Below are 16427 nucleotides of genomic sequence, written 5' to 3'. Positions count from 1 at the left end.
CAAAAATCATACTTTAAAAGCCTTTTCTAAGTTGGTGATAAGTTTGTGTCTCCATGCATTTTTGTTTGTGTAATCCATCTAAATAAGAGCAAAAAAATACAATTAAGTTGAATTGGGAAGAGAAAGTTAATTGATGGCAAATTTTACTGTATAACTATACACTCATTTTCTAATTTCTGCAGTGGACAAATTCCTTTCAAATTGATTTGCAAATATTACACAAGAACTCGTGATTATACTGATATTCATCTCCTCGGTTGTGGCCTAGTAAGTTGGACTCTTAATTTTTTTTTTTTGTCTATTCTTTCTTCTCATTGTGTTAGTGGATATTCAATGCTTCTATTCTGCTATTTATTTATATTATTCAAAAGGTTAGTAATTGGAAAGAGTATATATCGCTCGGTCATTAAAGTAGTTTACTATTGTTAATTACAGCTGCACAGGGAAACTTGAGCGGCATATATCTGATTGAGAAAACTTTAGCTATATGTAAGACATTCCAAGCTTCCAAGCATATATCATACAAAAGCTTTTTTATACCGCATATTCACCGACTGATACCACCTTTGTCACGACCCAAACTAGGCCATGACCGGCGCATAAATTAAGTAATCTTTAATCTATGCTAGCCTTAATTCTGAACTAATAGAAATTCCAAAATTTACTAACCGAATATCAAAGTCATCTCGATTACATCAATAAACCTTAAAAAAATCAAACTATTCAAGTCCAATCTTAATAATCAAAAGTCTCCAAAAATAAGATAAAGCTAAATCATTAAGTAGTCTCTTTCACATCAATCCAAGGGTTACCTCACGAACAGGGACCTTAATCTGAAAAAGAAATATTCAACGTGGTATTAGATTTTCGTCTATACGAGTGAAAACCTCAGTGAGCAGTAGTTATAGCACACGGCAGAAAGGAACATGCAGACAGGCTGATACTTTTAAATTATGACAAATATAGTTTCAAATATAGTATTCAAAATCAGTTAAACAAAACGGTCAATATTAGATAATCAAATCAAAGTACTGGTAATCAATTGTCAAAGATAATACTGAAGCCTTTCAAAATATCAAATATTAGAATAATCAGAAAATAAGACAGAACCTTTAAAAACACATGGTACAGTGTAACAGAGTGGTGGTACTGCACACCACTAGGGCCAGATAAATGGTAAGCGCTACCAATAACAGATACAAATAACAGATAATCGCCTTCACCGATCTTGACTCAAAGACAAATGCAAGGACCTAATGTTATGAAGATCGGTGAGGGGCCAGATAACAGATACATATATACTGAGCACTTGTACCAGTTTGAAAACATATAGTATACATATATAAATCAGGTCTGTTCCCGGAATATACGCTCTAATACTAAGGATATTTAGTAAACATGAGGTTTAAGCTATAAGTTCGAGCAGACACGAGGCTATGAGTGTTCGATTTAATCAACTTGCGGATTATCGTAATTTCCTATTGGTTCAATGGAAATGAGAAAAATAAATTAACCAATCTTAATTAAATCAACACTAGTGGAAGCAATTAAAATTCATGGAAGAAGGTAGTAAATCTTCTGCACTTTAGCATATTCGGATACTACTGCTAAAACCCATAACATAACTATTGGTAAAAAAAAAATAAGTCAATAAATAATAAGAGAAAACCCAACTCCATCACTATAATTTATATGTTTCAATATAGTTTAAATAGGTAGAAAGAGTTTGGAAAGAGTTGTATTATATATATATATAATATATTCTAAATGGGTATGATAGCTAGGTAGGAATGATGAAATGTTTCCTGGACAATGTAGAGACATGTTAAATCAAAGGTTTGAAACTTCCACTTCATTTTCCATTTTCCAAGATATAAAATATTCATAGTATTATATATATTTTTTTGAAGACCCACAAAGAAAATGGATAAAAAAACCTCCACTCACAATTGAAAATAATCAATTCATAGCATTAGATCCTATATAGGTTTTATTTTATTTTTTTAAAACAATAGAACTTACCTTACAAAGATGGAGTGGCCTTGGGAAGAAGAAAATCTTTCTTCGAACTTGAATCAGGGAAGAAGATTTTTTATCAATGCAGTCTACGAAGGAAGACAACGGCGGCAAAAGAAGAAAAAGATAGTTTTCTTTTCTTTTCTTTTTAGTGTAGAAGTAGGTTTACTTTCTTTTTGCGAGGGCTTTGGTTTTTTTTTTTTTTTTTTATAAATCACTAAGTTATAAAATATATCATTTATAAAAAAAAACTTTATAAACTGTAAAATATATATAATTTGGTATTTTTAATTCATGTAACAAAATTTTTAAAAAAATACGTTTGGCTCAAGACAGGGTTATTACATTCTTCCCCCCTAAGAAAAATTCGGTCCCCGAATTTAAATTACTAGGACACTAACCTGAACTGTCAAATAAATGAGGATATATAACTCGCATCTCAGATTCAGTCTTCCAAGTGGCTTCACTATTAGAGTGGTTTTGCGACAGAACTTTAACTAAAGGAACTTCTTTGGACCGTAGCTTGCAGACTTGGCTATCTAAGATCTTTATTGGTTGCTCGTCATATGACAAGTCATCTCTAACTTGAATAGTTTATGCAACTGCACCAATCCTTTCAAGAATCTCAAACGGGCCTACATAACGCGGACTCAATTTTCCTTTCTTGCCAAACCGCATGATCCCTTTCATCGGAGAGACCTTCAGAAACACATGATCATCGATCGGAAATTCTACATTCTTGCGTCTCGGATCAACATAACTCTTTTGCCTACTCTGAGCTGTTAAGAGTCTATCACGGATAACACGAACTTTATCTGAAGTCAACTGTATCAACTCAGGTCTAGTGAGTCTCCTTTCTCCAACCTCATCCCAACAAATCGGCGACCGACACTTACGACCATACAAAGCTTCATAAGGTGCCATCTCAATGCTAGCCTGATAGCTATTGTTATAAGCAAACTCTACCAAAGGCAAATGATGATCCCAATTTTGGTCAAAATCAAAAATACAAGCTCGAAGCATATCCTCTAAAGTCTGAATAGTCCTTTCGGACTGTCCGTCCGTCTGAGGATGAAAAGCGGTGTTAAACTGAAGTTTTGTACCAAGTGCTTCTTGAAATTTCTTCCAGAACCGAGAAGTGAATTGAGTACCACGATCTGACACAATAGACTGGAACTCCATGAAGTCTGACAATCTCATCAATGTATAACTGAGCAAGCTTAGAGAAATCATAAGTTGTCTTCACATGAAGAAAATAAGCAGACTTAGTTAAACGGTCGACTATCACCCAAATGGAATCGTACCCTCCCCTAGTGTGAGGCAATCCTACCACGAAGTCCATAGCAATATTCTCCCACTTCCACTCAGGAATGGGTAGTGGTTGAAGCAACCCAGACGGTCTCTGATGTTCTGCCTTTACTTGTTGGCAAGTAAGGCATTTAGCAACAAAGTCTGCAACATCTCTCTTTATTCCACTCCACCAGTATAACTCCTTTAAATCTCTATACATCTTAGTGGAACCAGGATGAACTGTATAAGCTGAACAATGTGCTTCCTCCAAAATTTCCCTTTTTAAATCATCAATATCAGGAACACACAGTCTAGTCCCATAACGAAGAACTTCATCATCACCAATCACGAAGTCCTGAACCTTACCCTGACAAACACCATCCCTAACTTTACACAATTGAGGATCTTCTTATTGGGCTGCCTTGATTCTATCTAATAGAATAGGTTTAACACGAAAATGAGCTACTAACACTTCAGATGTTGCCTCAAATTTTACTCCTTGATCAAACAATTCATGAATGTCACTAATCAAAGGTCTCCTCACTACGGAAAGATGAGCTAAGCTACCTAGAGATTTCCTACATAACGCATCTGCTACAACGTTTGCTTTCCCTGGATGGTACTGAATTGTGCAATCATAATCCTTGAGAAACTCCACCCATCTTCTCTGCCTCAGATTCAAATCACGCTGATCAAAGATGTACTTGAGACTTTTATGGTCAGTGAAAATCTCACATGTCTCCCCATACAAGTAATGTCTCCATATCTTCAGGGCAAAGATCACTGCTGCCATTTCCAAATCATGAGTTGGATAATTCTTTTCGTGCTGCTTTAATTGGCGAGAAGCATACGCAATCACATGACCATGTTGCATCAATACACAACCCAGACCAACCCTTGAAGCATCACAAAATACGGTGTAGCCCCCCGTTCCACATGGAAGGGCTAACACAGGTGCTGAAGTCAAATGAACTTTCAATTCTTCAAAACTCTTCTCACACGCTTCTGACCACTGAAACTTCACATTCTTCTGGGTTAACTTGGTTAGAGGAGAAGCTATTTGATTTCTACATTTTTAGTCACTTTCATAAATTAAATCTAGCCAATTAATGTTCATCTACCAGCGTCTAACTCGGATTTTTCAATTTATGACATATCACATTTCTAATATAAATCAACCCTTACGCGCGAGAATATCAAATGTGTAATTTTCGCATATCATCATCATCTCTAAAGAAAACATATTTCTTTTATGGCCAAGTCTTTAAAATTCAAACCAATTTTTTTTTTTTAGACTTTCGTTGTGGCTTACACGTTGCCACTGGTACAAGTAGGTCTATTGCCTCTGAAGTGACCGTGTTCTTATAACCGGATGTATCTTCAATTAGCACATGTACCAACACATGCCAAAAGGCAATTAATCTGTTTAAACAAACAGAACAAGACAGTAATTGACAACTTTTCCTTCCTGGAATTCCAAACAAACGAAGTTAGAATCGGAAACTTATAATTTGTTTAAACAAACAGATACATAACTGATAATGAACAAAAATACAAACTATTAATGTAAAGTTGTCCTCCAATCTGTCCCAGTATAATATTTCAATTATACTTTGTTTGTCAATACAGTCTATCAAAATTTTCCTGTACGTCTCTTTGGAAAAATTGAAAACAATAATATCAACTTCAATGGATTTGATTAGAAGGACATTTCGTGATCATAATTTCTTCTTCTCTTTTTGATGTTCTCCTAATTTACCATGAAACTAGAAAGTAGGCCAAGTTTTGTAAAAAAACAAAATAACCATAGCGGGCACCATAAAGACAAATGAAAAAAATATTATTAGGAATAGCAATTATAATTTGAATGCATGCACCAGCAAAAAAAGCATTTATAATAATTCCTTGTAAGTAATCAAATTTCTGATAAACCAAGGGCATAAATCAATCAAGCTTGCTCACAAAAGAACCATTTCCTGGTTCGTTTTTGTCATTCACCCATTTCTCAAACATCAAACCTCTCTATTTTGACTAATGCCTGAGATTCTATGAAATATATACTAACAAATATGCAGTCGGTTTGAATAACAAATGTATAACATATACTGTATTTTCAAAAGAAGAACACTTCTTTCAGTCTTAAAGAATGTTAGACACTTAAGAAAACAATTATCTGTTTCTGTCAAATTCATTCCAAATAATACTTATGTGTGTTTTTGAAAATCACATAAAAAATAAAACTTCTGTCTTAAGAATGTTAGACAAACGATTACATCTGTCTTAAAAATGTTAGATGTGATTAACCAAAGAACAAATCAAATACAGAAAAAACATACAAACACTAAAACTAGAATTAAAAGAAAAGAGTTAGACAAATCTGAGACAGATGTCGCTATTGACGATCGTCTCCCAGGATACAACAGATTACGCGAGCGAACTTAACCGTGTGTAGTCTAGTTATCACCGGAGGAGTAAGAAAACAAGACATTATGAACAGACTGATATATAATTTATTCAAAAAATTTCAACAATAATTTATCTACATTAGGTCCAACATCCATCGTATTTTTGGAAGTCATTAAGTTTCATCATATGGTGACCCCAACACCATATTATTTTTAAAGGTAAATAATTTATTAGTCTCCACCTTTTTATGTAACATACTATTTAGTCTCTTTATTTTGAAAAACATATTATAAGGTCCCTAATTTTTATCAATATTCACCATTTGGTCATTTTGTCTATTTTTTTTAGATTTTTGACCAAACTATAATATTGCAAAATGACCATGTTACTCTGTTATTTTCCGTCTATCTATTTATGTCAAAAATAATGGTTAAAAGTAAAAATAATAATTAGATAGAAGGACCAAAGGGTTAACAGTGTGTTTTTGAAAATAAAGGGACTAAACAATGTGTTAGGTAAAAAGTAGGGACTAATAAATTATTTAGCCTATTTATAATGATGGTGAACTCATTTGAAATGTTTTTAATCCTAAAATGGTACTCCCTCCATTCTCAAATAAGTGTAATTTTAGATAATTATTTTTGTTTTTATTTAAGTGTCGTTTTTGTTTTTCAATAAAATTTAGTATAATATTTTTTCTAAGCATTTAAATTTTGCCTTGATTTATGTGGTTTTTTAAACTTTCAAAGTTTCTTCTCCAATCATTTTAGGAGAGAGAATTTTTATTTAGTTAATCCACCTAAATTTATTAATTTAAGTATATATTAATTGTGTTTGTTAATTTGTGTGAAAATTCTAAAATGACACTTATTTGAGAATGGATAGAGTATTTTACATCAAACATCATGCGCCTATACACCTCAAATTTTTGGTTTGTCCTTTTACTCATCTTGTAGCTTATATATAAGCTGTTGTTATTTGCTTTTAAGGCATAAGTGAATATATTATAGATCATATTTCTCAACATTGCAAATATTTTGCTCTTGACTCAACAATAGATAATCAGAAAAAAGTTCAGTGCAGCAACGAAGCAAAGGAGTTTTTTTATGAATTTATCAATGAGGACGATGGGAATAGTGGTGACTTTGCCAACATAACTCACCTGAGTGCATTGGCGATGTAGGAATCGGTGTCCCAGATCCCAAACTTGTAATAATCTGTCACCAAAAATCAGATTTGTCACAACTTCTAATAATAACGACATATCCATTTATTGCAATGGAAACAGAACAATAGAGAGTAGCATTTTACATTTAAAAAAAAACAAATGTTCATCTAAAAAACATTTAAACATTTAACCTCAGCATACAAAATGACATGAAGAAACGTTAGAGCCTAAATAGCTTAACGCTGCTAATTAAAATCACTAAACCATAATCATCATCCAAATAGTCCTTAATTAAAACATTATCATCATTACCAAATGTCAACAAAATGCCACAATCAACTTCAATTTAGTTTATAGAAGTAATCAATATAACTAATGAACCACAAAAAGATCAAAAAAACCCTTCCATATCTACTTAGAGTGTAGCAACTCAATAATGGCATTTTTGGAACATCTTGGCAACCTTATAACTTCAACAACAGCTTCAGCCACTTGTGAATTTTGACAATCCATTCTATATAAATAGAACTTGAAAGGATATGTCATTTCACGAACAAACACGACTGTACACGGACTGACACGACTGTTTACGTACGAATACGACTGTTCACGAAGGACACGACAGTTCATGAAAGGAGGTGTTTGTTGGTATTAAAATTAATATATAATTTTATTCAAAATTTTCCAACAAATAATCTGTCACCAAACATCAGATTGTCATAACTTCTAGAAATAACGACATATCCATATATAGCAACCGAAATAGAACAATAGAGAGCGGCATTTTGCATTGAAGTAAAAAACATAACAGATATTTAATACCAAATTAAAAATGAATATTAATCTACAAAGCATTTAAACATTCAACCTCAACATACAGTACTAATTCAAAAAATGACATGAAGAAACATTAGAGCCTAAATAGCTTAACACTGCTAATTAAAATCACTAAACCATAATCATCATCCATATAGTCCTTAAATCAACTTCATTTTAGTTTATAGAAGTAATCAATATAACTAATGAACCACAAAAAGATCAAAAAACCCTTGCATGTCTACTTAGGGTGTAGCAACTCAATAATGGCATTTTTGGAACATCTTGGCAACCTTATCAATCTTTGTTCCAAAGCTTCGAGTTCAAAAGTTGTTACACATCTTCCAATTTGACTACCATCTTTTCCAACACTCTTGCATTCTTGAGTAGAAATTCAACAAACAATAACACAACCTCATCTGGACAGCCAATGATTATAATAGCCTTTAGATGCGATGATAAACAATCAAAGACAGTCGTATTGGAATTCCAGTAGTTTTCTCCAAAATCAGTCGTATTGGGGAAATTATCATATATCTAAAGATGAAACAAAAAAAATTGTTACGACAATGTACTTCTTTTATGAAAACTCATGAAATTAACATATTAAAACATTTTCTATTGTTCCTTTTGCTTTATAAACATAAAATAGAGAAAACTCACCAAATGTCAACCATTTAATCCACAATAATACTTGAATTAAATTTGACAACTAGAATTAAAAGGTTGCAAAAATTACCCGATCATAATGCCAAACACTAATAGCTAATTTCTCAAGCACATGTGAACTACGAAGTAGACTTGCAATTCCAAATCTCGGGTTCATCGTACTAGGATAATCCAAAATCAAGCATTTGATGTTTAACACAGGTAAAGACGGATATCCCATGGAAACTAATTTGAGAGAACCTGCAACCATAATGTGGAATAAAAAATTCACTAAAGAATATACTTCATTGTTAAATTTAAACATAATGTGGAATAAAAAAGGATGAAATGTTTTGTCAAAAAAAAAGGATGAAATGTTTTTTATTCTTTATAACTTACCTTCATAAAGGATCTCCCAAGTGTTAACTGTTTGATATGCCGAAGCTGTTGAAGAATGTCTTTAATCCAACTTTTATGAATTTCTTGATCTGAAATTTTATACTCCTCCTGACCGTAAAACTGGGGACCGTAAAAATCAATAGTAGCACAAAATAAAGATGACAGATTCAGTAATTTAACAGTTCTAACTGGTCCCAAACTATTAAGAATAATCAGTTTTTCAAGCTTTGGACATGAAATTACAACATCAGAAACAGGTCCTATAACCAATCTTTGGAAAGATTCAGAAGCAATAACCAGCCGTGAAATCCCATCACAGTTTATTAATTCAAATGATTCCAGTAACAAACAACCAGCCACAACATTTTCAATCACTTGAGTAACCAGCTTTGAATCACATGTAAAAGTCACAATATTAAGATTCAAAGATAATTCCTCAAGCTTTGAACATGATATTTCGAAAGCTGAAATAAAAACAGTCATTATCAGAAAATCTCACACCCGCATTATGATGACAGAGAATTCTTTTCAAAGATTTGGAAACAATAATCAGCTTATCAAACTCATAAAGACTGTCAATCAATTCTAACGATTTGAGCAACGGACTGCCAGAGAGAATATGTTCCATCGCTTGATCAGGCAACTTACAAGAAACCATAGCCAATTCTGTGAGGCATTCCCAATTTACCTTTCCATTAGGCATAAAAGTACAATTTTGGGTTGTTAATTTAACAAGTGAAGCACTGTTGAAAAGGAATTCCGGCAACGTGTATTCTCCCAATAAAGTCAAGCCTAAGTCCTCCACATACTTTCTTGTTGCAAAACGGATTATAGCATCAATCTGAGGATCCTTGTCATCGCTACAAGGATGATCAATGTGGAATTTTTTGATCTTAGAGCAGTTGTGGAGATTTAAGGTATTGTCAATGATACTAAGGGAGTTTTCAGTAGATATACCAGTGTAATGGAAGATGAGAACTGGAACACTAGTCCATTGATTCTGCCAGCATTTTGATAGAATTCCAGTTCGAATAAGTTCTTTTGTTGACGGCAAAAAAGAGAGGATATGGTGAACGAGACAATCTGGCAAATCACTGATTCGGTCTAGATTCTCCGGCTCCACCTTCAACCTTTTGCTTCCCATTTCGACTCAGAAGATGTACTTAACTAAACCTATGTTGCTTTGGAAGAAGATGGAACCAGGCCATATATATATATATAATACAATGTGTGTGTCTCTTTGAGTCCCCTGAAATTTGAAAATTATTGTGCCACTTCGAGCTCCGTGTAGTTCATAATTACTCATTAGGCATTAAATGTAACCAAAAAAAAAATTAATTGTATTATTATTTTTTATGTTATCATCAAGTTTTTTTTTTTTTTAAAGAATGTTTCTTCTTTTTAATTTAGAAATATTTTCAAATTTTAATAAAATAGCTAAATTTTCAATTGATTAAATTGGAATAATCAAATCAACTAAATCTATTCTTAATAGTCAATTCTACATTTATCAAAGTATAAAGAATCCTTACCATTTCAACATATATTAGGGAAACAAAATTACCCTTTTATTTATTTTTTAATATGAAAGTAATAAATTACCTTTAATTATATAAATAAATAAATGTTTGTTTACACAATTTTCACCTCATATTCAAATAATAACACAACACATAAACCAAACAGACCTCAAATATGCATTGTATATTCTTGATATTCATATATTTGTCTATATTAATTAAAAAAAATTCTACTATTATTTTCTATTAAATTTTTATTATCATTTTTATTAATCTCTAATGTAATGTCTTTAAATTATAGATTACTACATTATGAATTTTTTATTTTTCAGAAAATGTATTTTTTTCATTTCATCCATAAAATTTATTGGATAAAATAAATACTTTTGTAATTTTATATAATTGTACTCCTATTTTTTAATTATTAAAATATTTTTCATTCACGTTTTAATAAATAATATAATTATATAAAACTTAATAAATAAATTAGTTAATATTGAAGAGATTATGATTATATAGAAAAAAATACGTTAAAATTGGAAAATTAAATGTTATTATTAAAACATATAGTACACAATAATTTAGTACAATATTTTAAAGTTTATTTAGTTTAATTTAGAATGAAAGTGTACGTTGATAGCTTGGGATGCAAGCTATTTATAGTCATGTAGTCGTAACCCTCAGTAACTAGAAAGTCTCCATTAATGCCTCATTAATGGCGGTTACTGGTCTTATTCATGTACGACCGTTAGCTAATTAATGGGTTATTAATTGTCTTTACGGGGATCTGCGTATTTACCCTCTGGGCGGATCGTGGCATAATGGCGGGTCTCCCATAGGGTTGACTATGGATAGCGTGTGGAGGAATCCCTGCGATTCGCCTCTGTAGTAGCTTATGCGATACGCCATAGCTTTCTCGACTACTTGGATACGCGGTCGTTTTGGCTAATATCCATTTTGGTCCCGTAAATAATATCTCGATGTTATCAGAAGCCCCCCCTAAAGTTGCGTTGAAGTCCTTTAGGGCTTTTGATCTTCCTGTCGTGCCGTCAATAGTTGTCTAATTGATGGGTGCTCTGTTCCAGGCCATCCATCGAGTGGCAGGTGTCAGGGACGCACCGTTCGAGGTAAGTGGCGGTTTCCTTTTAAATTCTTTTTTCTCTCTCTTCCCCTTCACTTTGTCATTTGCTTCATTTTTTCCCTGCGTTTTTCTAGAGCTTTCTTCGTGTCAAGAACTTTGAGTATTTGAAGCTTTCGACATTTCATGTAAGTTTATTCTTTCGTCTTGTTTTCGTTTTCATCTAGATTTTTATGAGTACCTCTTCTGGTTCTACCACTAAACTCTTCGGTGTGACCCCTTCCTCTGACCCTTGATTTAGCTGGACTTCTTCTGAGAGTTCTGATTCCTCTGAGAGTACCCCTAGTTGCGATCTATCTGAGTTAAGGAATACGGTGAGGGAGTGTAGGAACCGTCGTCCCCGTTTAGTTAAAATTCAGAACTCTTCCACCGCTGCAGCTCGAATTGCTCCGGCGATAGACCCCAGGACCTTTTCCAGTATGTAGGCTTCCCCTTCGACTCCGATTAGAAAGAACAAGCCTCGCGCAGAGACCACTTCGTCTCGCATGAACGCCGCGGATCTTGCTGATTTGGCAGATCGATATCCATGGATTAAGAATTATGAGACTGAGTTGGCGGCTGCTCATCAGCGACCCGCCTGTCCCCCTAGGGGATTCCTTTCTGTGTACATGAGTCATGTGGAGAGAGGATTCCGCCTTCCTCTTCCCCGGATGATGAGAGAAATTTTGGACTACTTTGGGATCACCGTTTGCCAGCTGCATCCAAACGGCTAGTTGGACATAGCTTTAGATTGCTTTTTAGCTTCAAATTTGGGGGTAACCTGCACTCCTCGAGTCTTTCAATCTCTTCACAAGCCCTCAAAGCGCCAAACAGAATCTTTCAATACTTTCGTCAAATTCCAGGGTTATTCGCCCTTTAGCGATAAGATGTCGAACGTCCATTTTTGGGAGGAAAAGTTTTTCTTTGTCAAAGTGGCGGAGGGCGAATCTCTGGGATTCCCGTTGAACTGGAACTATAAGCCCAAACACATGGCTGGAGATCTGCGCATACTGACTGACCGTGATGAGAAAGTGGTGGGTCTTATGAAGAGTATTAAAACAGACTTCTGGACATACGGCGATGCTCTGGAATTCATGATGAATGACATTCCTTTAGTCCGTCGAGTGGGGACTGAGATTACTTACACGAAGTTTACTCAATTTGATGAAGGTACTTTTATTCTTTCCTTGAACCTTGATTATTTTGTTGTTCCCTTGTCAGGGGTTTGTCTAAGGCCAGTCGCGCTCTTATAGAGAAGCGTAAAAAATAGAAGGCGTTAGAGGCCCAGAAAGATGCGCAGGTGGCGGATCCCAGTAAGAGCTCTGAGAAACACCCTTTAGTGGGAGCTGCGGATCCCCCCGTTAAGAAGAGGAGAATAGCCCCTGCTGGGCGGATGGAGATTCACCTGTTGCCATTCGAGGAGTGGTTCTGTATGCCCATAGGACAGGACATTCATTAGCTGATCCGCCCACTTTTTGTTATGCTCCCCCAGTCTCTTTTTAATACCTTTAATGATCGTTCGATTTGTAACTTCAGTCATTCCGTTGGATTGGGGGTAGTAAACAGAGGCGAACCTGTTCTGAATGCCTTGACTTTCGCAAAATGCTCTGAACTCTCCATAATCAGTAAAAAAAGGAAAAAATATAAAAGAAAAAAAAAAGAATATTTGGTTTAAAAATCCTAAATAGATTCTTTCACTACAAAAAAAAAACGTGGATTACCGGCGGACATTACCGGTGGATTCAATCGCGTTGCTGATTACCGGTGGAATAGCAGCGGAATTGATTACGCTGCAGATTACCGGCGGATCAGGGACGATATTGAAAAATGGTTGGTGAATATTAAGCTCAGCAGCGGATTCGTTGGTAAGGATATCCGCCGATAAAATTACCGGCCAATAATTTTACATAACGGCGGAATTCCGTCAGTATGAATAAAAAATAAAAAATAAAAAAATAATTATTTATTATTTATTATTATTATTATTTTAGAATAATCTATTCCTTTTTGGATTAGCGGGAATAGAAAATCATTCTCCCCCCTTTTTTTTCACGTGCTTTTTATTTCCCTTTTCATTTCCCTCCCAAACGACTGTACGTTTTCAACTAGTTGAGTCCTTTCCTCTTTCTCACCTCTCTCTCTCTCAAGCCTCTCCTCTTTCATGGAGAACACACAAGGTGCCAGACTTTTTCTCACTTAAGAACTAGCAAACCCTTTCTATTTGTTTCTCCATTTTTCATTCAACGGCTAATCCCTCACCCGTTTATATTGACCCATTGTTTTTTGGACACAGCAGCTGCGGCCTAGATTTCTCTACCATCAAGCTTTGGATTCTTCTTTGATTTAGGTGAGTGAACTTCTTAATCTTGACTGATTTTTCTTTGATTTGCTTTGATTTTGAATGGGTTTAAAGATTTTCCCCTTAATCTGAGATTTAGGGTTTATAGATTCACATAAAAGGTTGCTCAGCCCTCATGGTTCACTCCTAAAAGGCTGCTCCTTTTGTTTTAATCTTTCATTTTGTTTTTGGGTTTGTGTTTCAGTGTTGTTATTAGGTTGGGGGGGTGGGTTTCAAGGTTTTTGATAAAAAAAATGGAATCGTTCGTAACTCGCAGCGTAGAAGAAATAGAGTAATTAATTACGTAGAGTAATAAGATATGAGTTAATCTTGCTTTTCTTGAGCTTACTGAAGTAAGTTAATCTCACAACAGACAGCAAGAGAAGTCCCCTATTCGTTACCTAATTACTTCTCGGAAAGAAAGGTAATGGAAAGGAAGAAATGTAGTTTTTACTGGAAACCGGAACCCATAGCGTATGAACCTATTGGTAACGCTACTGACCCCATATCTCTTCCACCAGCCCTATAGCCTATTAAATCATAGGGTATTGCGTAGAGTAATAACACTACACCATAAAACCCCTAATGCAACCAAGTGAAATTGTTGGCTTAGACCCCTTTTTGAGTTGCAGTAGGTCAAAAATTGGCCTAACGCAACAAAATTCCAATTGTTGCGGATGCTCCTATAGCATTATTTGCTAATGCAACAATTTGCAAAGAATAGCAACAATTAACAATTCTTGGATATTTTTTAATTATTTGCAACAAATTTTTGATTAAAGCAACAAATTTACAAAATAATGCAACATGTTATTATTGTTGCATTAAATCAAATGCAACTAATTTATTTAATTTTTGCAACAATTTTAATAGTTTTTGCAACACGAATATTGCTTCTAATGCAACAAATGTTATGAATTTGCAATAATTTTAGTTCGAAGTTGCAACATAATTGATTGAAATTGCAACAATTTTAATTGACTACTGCAACATATTTATTAGCTTTTGCAACAATTTTAACTGGAATCTGCAACATATTTGGTACCTTTTTGCAACATTTATAATTGAATAATGCAACAATTGTAATCGGCAGCTTTTTTGTTGCATTTCTTTTGAATAATTTAAACCTGTAATAAATGCAAATTTTGACTAATTTCGAAAAGTATAATCTGAAATATAATAAATATACTTCTAAACAATGATCCAAAATATACATACACAATCTTTTACAAAATAAGATAGAGTATCATAATATATGTACAATACATAGTTTTCAAAGTCTAAGAAACGACAATCTTTCATTGATATCACTCGTTATCTTCTCCATCATCATCCTGTACAAGAATTGACGTTTAACTCATATCAATTGCAAATTCTCATTATGAAATTATATTACAATAATGTACAAGTGATATTATATATTTACCTCAATACTTGGCTCATTCGATACGTTATTTGAAGGAGAGACAGAATCAGCTAAAAAACTAACATTACCCCATTTTACCCTTTAACATGCAAAAAAATAACTAGAATTAGAAGATGCAATTAAAACTGATTTAAGAAAGTTAGAGAAAAATGTTCTGGACAGCTGAACCAAAAAGGACTGGACAGGGTTCAATTCTTACTTGACATCTGTAGTAAGTTAATTGAATTCCTCGAGTCTTAACTCCCTTTTTTGCTATCAAACTTTAATAGGCAAGCTCGTCAATCCAATCAAATAAAAGAAAACAATATTTTCTTTCATTTTTTATGGTGATATAGATAATGCAAGAAGCGAAAATGCAAGCGGAAATGCAATTATTACCCAACTTTTTTATTTTGATATTTTAAATCCAAATTCTACAAACACAGAGTTAGTAAAAAAATTTGAGATTAATTACACGGATAACAAACCTGTAACGGTGGCAGTTAAACCGGTAGCATCAACCCATTGTGTCACTCGTTCTGCAGTCTTCAAATGCTGATATTATAATGGGCTGAAGGTCAATGTCGTTATAAATCCCCTAGGAAGAAAGAAGGAATCCTATAAATAATTACATCCTACCTGACTAAAAAAATGAAAATAAATTTCTCAATTGCTTGATACAAAATGCAATTATATTCATCAAATTTGTTAGCCTAATAATGAATAAAGGGTCAAATAGGCCCCTTAAATTGGCATGGATAATCAATTTGGCCCAAATTCATTACCATATGGAATTGGGATACGTTTGAGGAGGTAGTATTCTACTACAGACATGGAAGCAGAAAATGTCATTGCAAATGTAGCGATCGCACTTGACACCTATATATAGTAAATTACATAAACTTAATTAATCTAAAATTAATAATTAAGAAAAATAAGATACGTGAGGAGGGATTCCCGTCTCAAGGAAAAGAGGATCTAAGATGAAACCACCACCAAGACCAAGCAAACCTCCAACAATACCAGCAATTAAACCACATAAACAGTAAACTATCAATTTAGGCACACTCAAATTACTTCATGCCTCTCCTTTTGATGATATCTTTCTTTTTCCCTTATAAATTCTAAATGTTTCATATATAGCTAACCCACTTGTTACTGGCACCTGAATTAATCACTCCAAATTTTACTCATTTTTTTTGTAGATTAGACCGAGATCAAATTAGCCTAGAAAGTACAATTTATTTTTGGTACCTGAAATTTATCATGCTTATACTTTGATACCGGAAATTTATTTTTACACT

General features: G+C 33.7%; 1 long non-coding RNA gene across 1 annotated transcript; it reads left to right on the top strand.

Moving 5' to 3' along the window:
- The first annotated feature begins 220 nt into the window (after window positions 1–220).
- LOC136225565 (uncharacterized) lies at window positions 221–7512 on the top strand. Its single transcript, XR_010687157.1, has 3 exons — window positions 221–267; window positions 436–489; window positions 6796–7512. It is a non-coding gene; the product is annotated as an uncharacterized lncRNA (long non-coding RNA).
- The last annotated feature ends 8915 nt before the right edge of the window (window positions 7513–16427 follow it).

The sequence above is a fragment of the Euphorbia lathyris genome, chromosome 4 (genome assembly GCF_963576675.1).
Source record: "Euphorbia lathyris chromosome 4, ddEupLath1.1, whole genome shotgun sequence".
In the NCBI taxonomy this organism is placed as follows: domain Eukaryota; kingdom Viridiplantae; phylum Streptophyta; class Magnoliopsida; order Malpighiales; family Euphorbiaceae; genus Euphorbia; species Euphorbia lathyris.
This window is presented reverse-complemented; position numbering and strand designations above follow the sequence as displayed.